Raw genomic sequence first — 5,204 nt, 5'->3', positions numbered from 1 at the left:
TCTGGTAATATACACCAAAATGCATGTTTCATTATAGGTTCAGTAGATAATTTGGGGAAGGCAAGAGTTACGATGTACTGTAGACTCATCATGAAATTTCCAAACCGAAAGGGACCTCAGATATTATCATATAAAGAGGAGGATATTGAAGGAAAGAGAAGTTCACTGACTTGCTTGGGCATAACTTCTTATTGGTAGAACCAGACTTCAAAACCATGCTGTCAGCCTCCCTTGAGTGATGCTTCCATTATATCACATTACCACTCACTTTTTCTCTACAACTGTATTTTCTTTGTGGCTTGAGATGAGTATGACATAACTTCCATGATATAATATGGGGTCAACTTTTAAAATTTCATTTATCTGATCCTATAATATGTCCTTTGTGTTTTTTATAATAAGTACTATATACCAAATAAACACCCAACTGTTACGTGAGCATTTTATATCCATCTTTGATATGGGTCTTTCTGAAAACATCAAATGATCACTATGTCAACAATGAACATAGAATCTAAGTATATTTTCTTAGACTACCCAAAAACCCTCACAACATATAGTAGGCATGATGTGTGATGATAGGATTGGGATTACATTAATGGATAAAACTCTTTAAGATCATGATTTTCTTTAGATGTCATTCATTTTGTAGGGTGAATTGAGATAGACTGCCTCTAGATTTTTACTGTATGTGATGCAAGATCAATTTAAATAATTAATGTATCTTTATAGCTACTAGCAGGCTATATGGGGAAGTCTATATTATGTGACAGGTTTATGTATTATAGCTCTAGCTTCAGAGAAATTCGGATTTGGCATAAGAAATATTTCCTATTTTTATATTTTATTTATCTTGTAATATCTAAAATCATTATGAATTGCCCTACTTTCTCAAAATGTTCATATTTCCAATAAAGCACTTCAACAAAATTAGGATCTTTTACAAATAAGACCTACCCCATTATTTAAATTGCTGCTGCAGAATCAGGTCAAGTGTTAATTTTGGATACAAAGTGTAGTTATTTTTTTTCCTCAAATTTTTATGCTAATCATAATTGTTTAGAAATATATAGGCAAATAACTTGGTCAGTTTATATTTACAGCCTTATAAGAATAATCCCTATGTAAATCCTACTCCCAAGCTTGATCATGACATGAAAGTAACCTTAGCTTCTAGAAGACTATGATTCCAAGTGTAACTTCTGGCACATCTTTCCAAGCTAGAAAAATTTGGGGTAGATTCTTGGTAACAGACTTTATATCTTTTTTCTCTGAGTATCAGCCTTGTTAAATTCAGACTCATTAAAAAAGAGTTGTCTACCAGGTAATAAATTTCTTCAGCCATAGCAATTCATTAGCCTATCTACTTAGGGGAAGAGATGCTGCTGCTAGAGTGGTAGAATGAGTACTCACAACTATAAAGTTATGGATCCTTGAAACACAACTACCTTTGATAAGTTTATTAAAAAAAATGAATATGCTATTCCAGCATATAGACAGTTTGTTATTAAACATATCAATGCTGGCTCAGTTCTCAAAGCCATTTTTTTTTACCTTAAAGTGTGATATGAAAGCTGATTTGCTATTGGCAATAACATACTATATACAAAGACATCCAATTCTGAAATATTAATTCTTTTGCTGACACAGAAACATGTATTATCTATTCTTTGCAACCCCATGAGTTACACAGTTATAAAAGAAAATTGCCTAAAACAGAAACCCGAAAGAATGTATGTATCATTAACTTCTGAATTATTTTTAACCGCTTTAGAAACAAACTTATTAAAACTTTGGGATGATAAATGTTAGCACTTTTATTAAATCAGTTGATAGCATTAAATGAACTCCGTGTTTTCAGTAGACACATCCAAATGCCCTCTTCCTTCTAGAGTCCCTTCTTAAGTGAACAGACAACCTAGGAATGTTAATGAAGTAGTTTGCTCATTTTTAATAGATATTGGAAAGCCTGGGATATCCATTCCCCATGTAATTGGAACTGCATTCTATATTAACTAGGTTTTCTAGAAATAAATGTACATGTACTTGCAAAAGCAGATTTTATTATTTAGAAATTTTACACACATTTTAACTCAAAAAGTTATCTCTCACCAGGGAAATTTTTTTTTCCAATACTCTGCACATTTTAAATTCTCTACCACATTATTAGCATATTCATATTTCCAGGTGGCATTTCAACAGGCAGCATGGGACAGTAGATAGAGAATGGGCAGTGAAATAAAGAAAACCTGGATTCAAGACCAGCCCCTGATACACTGGCTATGTACCTCTGGGCAAGTTAAAATCTCTTAGTACCCCTAGATTATATGACTATAAATTCAATTAAAAAAATGATTCATGTTAGTAGAAGTTTCTTTACTGGGACTTCCTAATGACAATAAAATGAAAGGTCTAGTCTCTCCCCACCTTTTCCAAAAAATTTCCAAATAGCATGGTATAGTGGATAGAATAATAAATTTGTGTTGAGGAAGACTTAGATTCAAATCCTGCTGGATCCGGTACTTGCTGTAGTAGGGATAAGTCTCTTGAACACTCAGTGTACCCAAACAACTCTCTAGGAATCTGTTATAGACGATTGCTCACGTCCATTTGTGGAGTGCATTCTCACTCTGAGTAGTGCCTATCCGATGACATCACAGATGTCGACCAAAACTAAATTTCCAGGTTAAGATCAATATAGCATTCAATATACTATATTAATATTAATAAAGCATTCATTTTTCTCCTAAATTCACCTTTAAAAGCCTGGAATTCCTATTCATTCCATTTTTTCTGTTTTTTTTTCCTCTTTGTACTTGAATATCATCTTTCTCTCATTTATTAGATAATTTCTCTATCCATTTAGAGCTACTAGAATCATATAGTAGCCTTCCAAAAATGTTCTTTTCTTTAACATATCTCTTAAAAGAGGGTGGTATGGATGGGATAACCTCTAAATTCTCTTCCAACTTCAAAGTTCTATTATCCTATGACCCTTGCTTTAGAGGAAGTTATATAGAACCACTGATAATTTTTTGGTTAATTTGCTTTTCCATATGCTTCTTTGTAGCTGATAGAGTTTTTAATCCCCTCTTCTTTTCCCTTGTAGTGATTTGCTTTCATTGTGACAAAAACCTCCTGCAAAGAGAAACTGAGGCACAAAGGTCCAAGAATAATCTATCAGCAAGGTTAGCAATTGCCAAATCCTTTAGTGACCAGAGACACACCTTATAATCCTTTGGTGGGTACATAAGGTCCAGTGATGAAATCTAAACTAAGACTGTTATTGGTCTGTAAGAAAAATGAAGGGTGGGCTATACATCTCACTGACTGGCAAGATGGGGTTTCCAGAAGCCATAACTAAAGGGAAAGCAGAGTTAAGCAACACTTGAGAGACCCAGTGATGGGCAAAACATGTCCTGACCAAACTGACTCATCTACCACTCATCTTCCTTATCTCTCTAAAAAGACAGGACCAACTTGTAGCCCTTGAAATTTAGGTATCGAAGTTACAAACTCTGCTACTAAAACCTACACTATTAAATTCAAATATGATCCATAGTTATTACTTACAGTAATTAAAACTCTTAAGTGTTAGTCAATCAATAATCTAAATTTCACAACTGTTAGATGAATTCACCCACATTCCCTGAAGGAGTATGACTAAAGACATATAAAACATGGGACAGTATTAGGAAAAATTATGAAATTTGTTTTTTTATGGCATTTCATATTTTTTTACATTGTCCCCAATCCTCATCCAATAGGCTCTTACCCTTCCTCCTATTCTCCCAGGACCTTATTCTTAGCTAAGCCAAGAAATTTCTGCTAATGTATCAACAGATAATGACATCAGATGTTACCCATTCTGGGGAAATTTGCACTTACCAGGGACCTCCTAAAGTAATAAACCTTCAATATTCAAATTAACATGGTAAAATTTTAGGCACAAGTAAGTACAAGTATAGAGGAGATATTTTGGGGCAGAGAAATACACAAATCTGATACTGTGTATTCACAATCTTTTAAGCAGGGGTTTCAATGAGTTTTACCGCGTCCTAGGATCCATCTGAGAGGGTTTCAAGTCCCGCTTGTAATACTTCCTTGGGGCTGCTAGGTGGCGCAGTGGATAAAGCACTGGCCCTGAAGTCAGGAGGACCTGAGTTCAAATAAGGTCTCAGACCAAACACTTGACACTTCCTAGCTGTGTGACTCTCTGGGCAAGTCACTTAACCCCAATTGCCCTAAAAACAAAACAAAACAAACAAACAAAAAAAAACCCTAGAAGTGTGCTGGTAAATGTTTAACAACCAGTTCTCTGTTAATTCAGGATATAATTTAAAAAAAAAATTTAAAAAAATACTTCCTTAACTTCCTGTGTGGACTAGGCAGTCATTTATCTTCCCTGCGATCTATTTTATTCATCTGTTGGATGAGGAGTTTGGACTAGATGTCCTCTGAGGTCCTTTAACACTTTAACTCTATGATCTTTTAATAATTAATATTAAAGGATGAAATAAGTAGATATGTTTGTCAAAGCAAATGTCTTCCTTGAATTATGGTAAGATTCCTGCCATTTTAGAGATCTTGACATTCCTTGGGTGGGATGCACAGCTGTGATACCAGAGGTACATTGTAGAAAGTTCAACTTATCAGGACATTTCGTCTAAATAAAAGCATGCTTAACCATGTTTACTCCCTAGAGACTTTAGAATAGCACGACTGGTTTTTGGAGCAGAAGAAACAAATCCATTATAAGCTAATGAACTTTTACTTTAGGTTATCATGTTTTATTTGGACAATATTTAAAGAATGGATTAATACAGCTCATCAAAAAACAAGTTTTATTGAAACATCTTTCTCCAGTTTAAAAAAGATTTAGCTTTATTAATGGTTTCTTTACATAAGTGAAATTTTAATTCTAAAATTTTGGGGAAATATTTTTAAAATAGCCTTTCTTAAGACTGGTAACCATAGTATCAATAAAAACAGGTTTCTCCATGGTTATATCTATCAAGCAATTCTGTATAATCATAACAAATACATGGGTAATGTCTCTGAGGCTTTATTTTTCTCTGCCTTGTCAAATGCTTTTTTATTATACTAAAAATAAATAACCACAGGAGGATCTTGTATTCTTTACACATTTTAGTAAAATTGTATGATTGAGAATGTTTTCTAGTATAGAAAATTGTTTGTGAAAG

The sequence above is a fragment of the Vombatus ursinus genome, unplaced genomic scaffold (genome assembly GCF_900497805.2).
Source record: "Vombatus ursinus unplaced genomic scaffold, bare-nosed wombat genome assembly UNPS02014781.1, whole genome shotgun sequence".
Lineage (NCBI taxonomy): Eukaryota > Metazoa > Chordata > Mammalia > Diprotodontia > Vombatidae > Vombatus > Vombatus ursinus.
Note: the sequence above shows the minus strand (reverse complement) of the source record.